The sequence below is a fragment of the Podarcis filfolensis genome (genome assembly GCF_964270895.1).
Source record: "Podarcis filfolensis genome assembly, chromosome: 1".
Classification (NCBI taxonomy): domain Eukaryota; kingdom Metazoa; phylum Chordata; class Lepidosauria; order Squamata; family Lacertidae; genus Podarcis; species Podarcis filfolensis.
In genome coordinates this window covers 102,105,941-102,116,481 of record NC_139604.1, presented here as the reverse complement: position 1 = coordinate 102,116,481, position 10,541 = coordinate 102,105,941, and the positions used below count along the sequence as shown (strand labels likewise).

The following is a 10,541-nucleotide window of genomic DNA, read 5'->3' as shown; positions in this document are numbered from 1 at the left end:
GTCAGATGTTTGGGTTCCAAAGAACATCCGCAAACCGGAACACTCACTTCTGGGTTTGCGGTGTTTGGGAGCCAAAATGTTTGACTCGCAAGGTGTTCGGGATCCAAGGTACGACTGTACTGAATTTAATAGCAGCTAATGATGCTGGACCTGAAAATGTCATTAAGAACAGAGGCATCATGCCACTCTTCTCACTTCAAAAGCAGACACTATTCCTCAAATCCGTGTCAGTGCCACCACCACAATATATGAAGACTCCTGCTGCATCAGACCAAGGTCCCATCTAATCCAGCATCCTGTTCTCATAGTGGCCAAAGCCAGCAAGCAGGACCAGAAGGCAACATAGCAAGCAACTGTTTATCAGCTCAGCTGTTGCCCATCTAATCCAATAGTACTATATTTGTAGTGGCTCTCAGAAACAAGTCTTTCCGATTGCCTGTTGCCCAATTCTTCTAAAGAGGGAGGCTACGGATTGAACCTCTGCTGCTGAGCTTTGGCCTTAAGAGGACTTAGTGGTAGCTTTCATCCTTTAAATTTGTGTTAGTAGCATCTATTCAGAAGCAAATTAAGCACTCATCCCATCAGTTACTAAACCCTAATAATTAGGGGGAAATCCAGGATGAAATACAACAGCAAATTTGGAAGAGTGCCATACGGCAGAAATGAGGTCTTGAAGTCCTGAGAAGATAAAATAGATTGTGCCACTTCAGAGTGCAGCTGTGGTTCATATTTTCTGGATGCTCATCATGTAAGTTGAAACCAGAAAGACAGCTGAACCAGAAACTTCCTCCCTAGTGCTGTTTCTTCTCCTTCATCCCTCAAATTTGGGTGACTGTTAAGGTGACACACACTCTGGAATTCTAAAGTGGTCCTGTCTGCTCTACCACTTCTTCTCAATCTTCTGCATTCACAGACCAGGACTCTGAGAGTACCCTGCCAACAACAAATAACTGTTTCTCTTCCACTAGCTCTGTGGCGGGGTGTATGGAGCGTTTAGGGTCTTGTCGTCTGGGCAGCCCAGGACCTCCCTACTCACTTGCGCCCCAGGGAGGCCACTTCAATGCTTCTAACAGAGTATTTGACTTCACCTCTGGAGGTGCACTCCATTGTCTCTCAAGACAGACAGGTGCCAACAACAAAAAGCTCTGTGGCTGCATACACTATATATTTTTAAAGCACATTTCAGGTACATTTTTCTCCTCAAAGAATTCTGGGCATGGTAGTTTTTTTAAGAGTTGCTGGAAATTGTTGTTCTGTGAGTGGTAGCAGTGCCCATAATTATTTGATGGAAATGCGGTTTGAATGAATGTACTTTAAAATAGTATTTTCTCTCTGATAGCAATCAATGAGATGCACATTGGGAAGCTTATATTATTTATGCTTATTTAAACATTTAAACATACTTTTTCTTTTCTTTTTTAAATGAAATTTATGAAAATAAAAGGAACCAATAAAAAATACAACTAGATATAGACGATTGTGGTACTTTAATGCTGTGTTGTATATCACTATTCCTTCATTGAGCTCACAGTGACATGTATGGGTTACCCCATTTTATCCTCATAATAAGCCTTTGAAGTTGGCTAGACCCTGGCAGTGACTAGCCCACAGCCTGCTGCATTCTGCACTAACTGAAACTTCAGGATTTTCATTTTCAAAGCTGCTCCCCATCCCATATATATGCAGATACATATGGCACCCTAGGTTCCTTTAGAAGGGTGGGATATAGTTTGAAATAATAATAATAATACATTAATCCAGATAGAAGCCAACCTTTTTCTGTCAGTGGTACCTTGGTTCTCAAACAGTTTAGTTGTTGAACAAATCGGCTCCCAAATGCTGCAAACTGAGAAGTGTTCCGGTTTGCGAATGTTTTTCGGAAGCCAAATGTCCGATGCGGCTTCCACTTGAGCGCAGGAAGCTCCTGCAGCCAATCGGAAGCTGCACCTTGTTTTTCGAACCGTTTCGGGAGTCGAACGGATTAAGTTCGAGAACCAAGGTACCACTGTACTGGATGGGGTGTTTACTGAAGCACTGAGGTGAGGAAAGGGGTGGATGTTGGGCTGTGGATATATGACTCCCATATATCTAGTTTACAGCATTTTTCTGCAGCCTCACCTCATGTGCCACTTGCATCTCTTCCAGGAGAAATCATCCCGACTCTGCTCTTGTTGCTTCAAATATGCTGCAACGCATGTGGACTACTGCAAAACATCTGGGGCTCTACCTCTGAAGTGCTTGGCAATTTCAATTAGTTCATAAAGCACTGTTTTTGCAGAATCATAGAGTTGGGGAGGTCATCTTCTAGCCCAACCCCCTGCAATGCAGGAAATTTTTGCCCAACATGGGGATCAAACCCACAACCCTGAGATTAAGAGTCTCGTGCTCTATTGACTGAGCTATGCCACCTGGGTTGATGTGGCACAAGACATCTTGATTATATCATCCCATTAATTCTTCAGCAACACTGGCTACCAATTGGCTCCCATGCTCAGTTTAAAGGCCTTAACCTCTAAACTTGGAGTCAAGATACCTAGTAGGGTTGCCTCTTTCCATGAGTCCACCTGGCACACAAAAAGTGAGGCCCTGTTTGTTGTCTGTCCCTGTCTGTCCCCCACAATGTAAAATTTGGGCAGGGATGCAGCATGGGTAGGCAACCAAAGGCCCAACTTCTCAATCTGGCCTGCAGACGGTCCAGGAATCAGCGTGTTTTTACATGAGTAGAATGTGTGCTTTTATTTAAAATGCATCTCTTGGTGATTTGTGGGGCATAGGAATTCGTTCATATATTCCCCCCCCCAAAAAAAATTAAAGTCCGGCCCACTATATGGTCTGAGGGATGGTGGACTGGCCCACGGCTGGAAAAGGTTGCTGACCCCTGGCTCTGTACACTTGTCTCTGTTGGCCTGATGTTTTGTTGTTGTTGTTGTTCCCGAAAATTTTCTTTTGGTTGTTTTACATTTTCCATTGGGCTGTAAGATATTGTGAATGTTACTAAAAATTGTATTATAAACCAACTTCACGCCCTCGATAAAATGGTGGGATATAAATGTTTTAATAAATATATAAAAGGAGGGTGGTGGAAACATGTAGTTTAAAACCATTTATGGTGATATAGAAGCAGCAGTTTGAAGTCTGAATGGGCACAGTGGGTATTGTTTTGATTTGTTGCCAATCACTATGCAAATGTAATATAAATACAACTGTGCACTAAGGCCATGCGGGCAAGTGGGCTTCACAGTTGACAGAGTTAATAACCCAGAGCAAGCACACACCAAATTGACTGTTGCAATATTTTATGGAAAGATTTTTGACTGAAACACAATAGCGAGACACTGTCAGATAATTTAGTGAAGTGCTGAACTGCGTTTCCGCACAAAGCCAGAGTGACTTTTTAATATTCACTAATTCCCAAACAAATAATAATGATCAAGAAATATTAAAATAAGCATTTTATTAGTTTCATTTCATTTCTTAATTACTCAAATTCAGTTTACCAAATTATTGCAGTGTGAAATGCTTAGAGGCAATGCTTACCATTAACAGGATTATTTACATGTAATCCCTCCCTCCCAAGGGGTATGAATGAACCGATCGTTTGTGAATCCTGATTTAGGCTCTGAAACAATACCAGATGAATGAAATGTAGTTGTTGATGGAAGAGTAATATAATATGAAGCCATAAGCCATGATTTAGCAGTAAAATTAAACAGACTCCAGTACTTTATATGTGAACTTTTTTTTTTAAGCATGTAGACGAACCTAAATGGAACTGCTTGCAAAATTGTTCATTTTATAAGAATATTTGCAGTTGAAATATGCTTAAAATAAAAACTTTGGGTTTCAAGCACAACCCCAAATTTACTCACACTGAAGGCCATTTTTACTTTTTCAATTGGCTTGATTGAGATGAACAACGTGCTTTTTATCCATCATGCTTCCTTCTGAATTTTAATCAGTTTTTTTATCCACCATGCTTTCTTCTGAATTTTAACCAGTTTAACCAGTAGGAAAGCTAATTGCTAAGCTAAAAGCAAAATGAGATAAGGAGTACAGTGCCATATTAGGGATCTCATGAAACAACAGTCAACAAAACTAATTTTATTTATTTATTTATACAAAATTGATATGCTTCTTATATTCATCCAAACAAGTGGGATGTGGTTTTGCCTTAAATTGCCCTTTCCTTTAATTAGTTTTGTAGGGTGGGTGTAATTCTCTACACCTGAGCAAAGAGAATCAGACTGTAGTACAGGCTTCCTCAACCTCGGCCCTTCAGATGTTTTGAGACTACAATTCCCATCATTCCTGACCACTGGTTCTGCTAGCTAGGGATCATGGGAGTTGTAGGCCAAAAACATCTGGTGGACCGAGGTTGAGGAAGCCTGCTGTAGTATGTAAGCAAGTGAGATAAGAGAAGAACAAGGCAATAAGGGGGGGGGGTGAAATGAGCTTCTGTATAGCATTTGTTTTTGTTGCTGTTGATGGTGGTGGTCCTTTACTTCTCTAAGCCAGTTGCCTTGATCTCTCCTGGCCTGTTTCGCTGAAAGATTTGCTATGGGGATGCAATCAAAAATATCACTGTGTTGACTGTGCCAATATTGGACACTGGTGCAGCTCTAAGGTCCCAATTCTTGTGCAAAAATATATGACAATCGTTGGGGTCTGATAAACATTTGCTGAGGAGCACTGTGGTGGATTCTCAAATTGCTGTGGCATTTTAGAAAGTGCTGTGAAGAAAAGAGGGATTACAATATGGCACAGCCCTTCCACAGGAATGCATCAGATAATTTATAAGTCATGTGGATGAAAGTATTTAAAATTATATCCCATGTACAAAACTTCCAAACCAGGAGGGAGGCTAAGCAAGAAGTGAGGAAAAGTTAAGTTTGGATCACTTTCATATAAAAACTGAGTGTTACTGAATGCTGAACTAGCTCTTGCTGTGAGGAGAAAAATGGAAGCTTTGAAATTTTTGACGGGGAATAAATGACTGCATACATGTGTGACACTAGAAGGGCTGTGTAAAGCTGTAAAAGAAAGTTAAGCCGAATTATGCACCTGCAGTAGTAGAATAAAACAACACTAATATCACCCACAAGCTGATTGCAGATTGTTGTTGTTATTATCTATTAAATTTGTATACCACGCTTCACCCGCAGATCTCAGGGCAGTTAAACGGATCATAAATAAACAGATTAAAAATCATAACCATCCATAAACTAGGCTGCTATTAATGACTACACAGAAATATTATCAATGCAGATTTAACAATAGCAACATGGGAAATACTTTTGCTACATCTGGAGTCACTGAGTTCTGGAAACTGGGAGGCATAAAACAAAGCCCAATATTAATTGGTACAACATACTTCTGTATGAAATGGCCAGCCAATAAAGCTGATGTCTCTTCCACTCTCCCTATTTAACTCTCAAATTTAAAGATGCATCTAAAGTCTACTTTAGATTAAGATTAAATTAGGCTCTTTGTAATGAGAGGGGAAGGGACGCGTGTGGCACTGTGGGTTAAACCACAGAGCCTAGGGCTTGCCGATCAAAAGGTTGGTGGTTTGAATCCCCGTGACGGGGTGAGCTCCTGTTGCTCGGTCCCTGCTCCTGCCAACCTAGCAGTTCGAAAGCACGTCAAAGTGCAAAGTGCAAAGGAAGGTAAACGGCGTTTCTGTGCGCTGCTCTGGTTCGCCAGAAGCGGCTTAGTCATGCTGGTCACATGACCCGGAATCTGTACGCCGGCTCCCTCGGCCAATAAAGCGAGATGAGTGCCGCAACCCCTGAGTCGGTCACGACTGGACCTAATGGTCAGGGGTCCCTTTACCTTTACCTTTAATGAGAGGGGAACAATTAGGGGGAAAAATACTTCTTAATCCATAAAAATATAGCTATGAAAAAATGCACGGGTAATCAGTTCCTGTGCTGCATACCTCATGTTGCCTAACCACAAAAATATCTCACCTCATCCTTTTATTTGTATGTTGCCTTTCCATAGTTAAATTCATGCTGAAGGCAGTTTACAGAATTTAAAATATTGCATAATTACAAACATAACAAAAGTAGTCATGAACAATAAATAAAACAAAAATACACAACCAAATTAAAGTTTCCCCATAAATCATAGTAAGTGCTAAAATAAAGATGCAAAAGATTACTACCAATAACAGCAACAACTTCCTTCACCCACTCCCCAACAAAACTCCAGCCCAACAATCTGTCCAGCTCCCTCAGCTTTTGTAGTTGGAGTCAGTCAGCGCCCTGGCCTCCCAGGCGAGCTGGAAAAAAGGCTCTCAAAGCAGGGAGCAGTTCTTTCAGGACTCACAGCCAAGATGGTCAGTAGAGAACATTATGTGGCAGATATTAGAGTATTATTCCAGCATCTCTTAACAGATATATACACTTTCCTGGAATTATAAATATCTTAATACCATCTTTTTAACTTCTTAGTCACTGCATACTGAATATTGATTGTTAATACAGAACTGCGATGCTCTGCGGATATGAAGCCCTTGTGTCAAATCTGAGTGAAAGGGAAATTTCTAAATCACAGCAGGATTAGGGCTGCTGGAGAAGGAAGCGCAGAGATCGCAGATGGAGGCTGCCAAAGCGAAACAGAAAAGGAACTTGAGCAGCGAGTCACATCTAAGTAAGTTGCATGTAGGGATGGAAGGGTGAAATAGAGGACGGACAGGAGGACAGTGTTGATTTAAGGTGACCATGTGTCCTAATTTAGAGAGGACAGTGCTCTCTGTTTTAAGGTGTCCTCTCTTTGAAGGGCTGGCCAGTCCAAGTGTAGCTTAAAGAACCATAAAAGGGGGAACAGAAGCTTTGAAGTTACTCATCAACACTTAGCCCCTTGACAACTGGCTACACTCTCCACTGCGGTGAGATGTGTTGTATGTGTATTGGAATTATCTTTCTGGTTTCTAAAGATGCATCTACACATACACTTGCTCTCTTTTTTGGTGATACACACGTGACTACCCTAGCTGTTTTCAAAGAGTCAAGTTGCTCAGAATGAAAAGCAGAGGTAGGTTCTAAAGGCTGAGACCGGCAGTGCCATATCATTGTTCCGTTTCAATTGTGCGGCTGGGGAGGAAAGTGGAGTCTCTTAATGAAATACACAAGTGCTATCCCTGACTCATCCCAATTTTGGCCAAACCATGCCTTAATCTTGATCTGACACTAAGTAAAAGTGAAACAAAAGAAGTGCCATGGTCAGATCACTTCCTGGTGCAACTGGACTTCTCCGCGACCCTTCCCCTCTGCAGGGAGGTGGGACCAATTCGGATGGTCCGCCCCCGCCACTTAATGGATCCAAATGGTTTCCAGAGAGTGGTAGGGGATGCTTTATCCCATGTTGATGGCCTTTCAGCTGATTCCCTGGTGGCCCGCTGGAATGCGGAGTTAACCAGGGCTATCGACTGTCTGGCTCCGAAGCGCCCTCTCCGATTGCATGGAGCCCGGACAGCCCCGTGGTTTTCTTCGGAGCTGAGGGCGATGAAACAATCGCTGAGACGGCTAGAGCGTTGGTGGCAGAAAACTCATTCCGAATCTGACCGGACACAGGTTAGAGCTCAACGTCGAGCCTACCAAGTGGCGATAGCGACAGCGAAGAAGACTTTCTTCACCGCCTCTATTGCATCTGCAGAAAATAGTAGCAGGAGACTCTTCCAGGTGGTCCGCAATTTAACGGAACCACCTTTACCACCGGGGCCTTGTAAAGACCCCAAGATCTCCTGCAACGATTTTGCAAAGTTTTTTGCAGATAAAATCACTCATATTCGGAAGGAGCTAGACACCACCGTGGGAGCAGGGCTGGGGCGGGAGAGTGCTAGAGCTCTGTCTGGTCAAGTTGCATGGAATCAGTTTCAATCCGTTACCTCCGAGGATGTGGACAGGCTGCTTGGACGCGTGAAACCAACCACCTGTCTCCTTGATCCTTGCCCATCCTGGCTAATAAAAGCAAGCCGGGAAGGGCTGGGCGATGGGCTCTGCGGGGTGGTGAATGCTTCCCTCTGTGAGGGAACATTCCCAGATCCGCTGAAAGAGGCGGTCATTAAACCTGAATGGGGTAACTGTGCCCCTGAAGGACCAGGTGCGCAGCCTGTTAGTTATTTTGGGCTCACAGCTGTCCATGGAGGCGCAGGTCAATTCTGTATCCAGGGCAGCTGTCTACCAACTCCACCTGGTACGCAGGCTGAGACCCTACCTGCCCGCGGACTGTCTCGCCAGAGTGGTGCATGCTCTGGTTATCTCCCGCTTGGACTACTGCAATGCGCTCTACGTGGGGCTACCTTTGAAGGTGACCCGGAAACTACAACTAATCCAGAATGCGGCAGTTAGACTGGTGACTGGGGGTGGCCACCGAGACCACATAACACCGGTCTTGAAAGACCTACATTGGCTCCCAGTACGTTTCTGAGCACAATTCAAAGTGATGGTGTTGACCTTTAAAGCCCTAAACGGCCTCGGCCCAGTATACCTGAAGGAGCATCTCCACCCGCATCGTTCTGCCCGGACGCTGAGATCCAGCGCCGAGGGCCTTCTGGCGGTTCCCTCATTGCGAGAAGCAAAGCTACAGGGAACCAGGCAGAGGGCCTTCTCGGTAGTGGCGCCCGCCCTGTGGAACGCCCTCCCATCAGATGTCAAAGCGAAAACCAACTACCTGACATTCAGAAGACATCTTAAGGCAGCCCTGCTCAGGGAAGCTTTTAATGTATGATTTTAGTGTATTTTGGGTTTCTATGGAAGCCGCCCAGAGTGGCTGGGGAACAAATAATAAATTATTATTATTATTATTATTATTATTATTATTATTATTATTAACAGGTGTTAAGAATATCAGCACAAAGGGCTAGTACACCCTACCCTCTCAACTTTCCTCAGATGCTGGCCTGGGCTTTGAGGTGCAGCTTCTTCTGTTCCAGGTGGCTCTGGCAGAAGACCAGCTCCACCTTCAGCACAGCTACTTTCTCCCACAGGATCACAACCTTGGAACCCAGCAGTCCCAGGGCTTTGGCCATCCTTCAGGGCAGGGACACAAACTCAGAACCAGAACGAAGCAAGCTGGAGCCAAGCAACCGTAATGGCCTCATGGACAGGCCCCACCCACTTTGCTTTATGGGAGACCGGCCAATTGAGGAGCAGGGAAATGGCAAAAGACTTTCTTAGGGACATTCAGGTGACCTGGATCTTGTTTTCATAAAAACAGGAAGTGCCAGAGGCATAAATCTAAGAAATGTTGTAGAGGGATGCACAGATATGAACTTTCAGTAACACGTTGAAACGCTGTACTGAAGGGAAGACCTCTTGGGAATTCGGGACTCTGAGTGACAAAGTGAGAAGCTGTAGTTGCAAAGGGTTTTGGTGACAGTCCCGGCATTTTCGGGGCAGTTTGAGACTATGGTATGCTGGGCCCCCTGCAATTTGAGCAGTAATCAGTTGCTTCTCTTATTTGACAAACTGCTGACACAGGTGTACTGTGTTTACAATCTTGTGTTCCAGCCAACTATTTCGGTGGCACCCAAAGGTGATAGATGGCTTGCTTGGTGTACCCGCAGCACTCTCTTTGACTCAGCTGCTCAGCGGTGCATGGAGTATGGCACTGGAGTTTGGTTGCCATAGCACCTTATAGATCAAGGCAGATATAGCCAGTAGCAGCCAGTGGCGCTGCATTGCCCTCCTGACTTCCCAACATTGCATGCCACTGCCAGTTACTGAGAGGGGGAGAACGAAAGGAAGCAGGGAGCTTGTGCAGCACAGCAGAGAAGCCAGTCTCTCAATGCTGTGCCCATTCCAGGCCAGGCTCCCTGCTGTACTAACCTCTCCCTGTTGGTAACCACTTGGTAACCAGTAGTTACACACAGTGTTGGGAAGTCAGGAGAGCAGCACAGTTCCGCTGGCCAAGATGCCTACGGGAAGCCCTCAAGTAGGACTTGAATGCACCATACTCTTCCCACTTGAGATCTCCAGCAGCTGGTATTCAGTTATTCAGCAGCCACTGATAACCTTATTCTCCCATTTTGGCCCAGGTAGCTGAGCTTTCAAACCACCCAGGAACCAAAGCATTAAAATGCATCCACACGAGAAGTTGTTTGGAAATAGGATAGATGTGATGACATATGAAACGCTGACAAATGATCTGATGTGCCTGTGTAGTGCTCACAGCTCATATACGATTGCTGTAATCACAGTTTTAAATTAAATTATTAAGCATCAAACTCAGATTAATTGACTTCAGATCTGGGATTTGAATTTGTCAAGCTGAGCAGACATCACTTGATTTTGTATCACAGTTATCCCAATTATAAATCATCACCCCCTTTGCTGGCAACTCACTGCAGCCCACTTTCAGCAGTGCGAACACACTTGTCGTAACTCTCGCCTTGCATTCAAAATGGACATTTGGAAAAGGAAATATGTGCTGGCTTATGTTGCGATGCCACACAGACTAGCAAACACAAACCTATTTGAAGAAACAGACTTTTTTGCTTTTATTTTTTACACCCTGTTTTTCATTTCCCCCCTTTT

General features: G+C 44.0%; 1 protein-coding gene across 12 annotated transcripts in view; it reads right to left on the bottom strand.

Annotated features, from left to right (window-relative positions):
• NPAS3 (neuronal PAS domain protein 3) overlaps positions 1 to 10,541 on the bottom strand; it is a 634,645-nt gene that overhangs the window by 108,735 nt on the left and 515,369 nt on the right. The gene's annotated exons all lie outside the window — the stretch shown is intronic.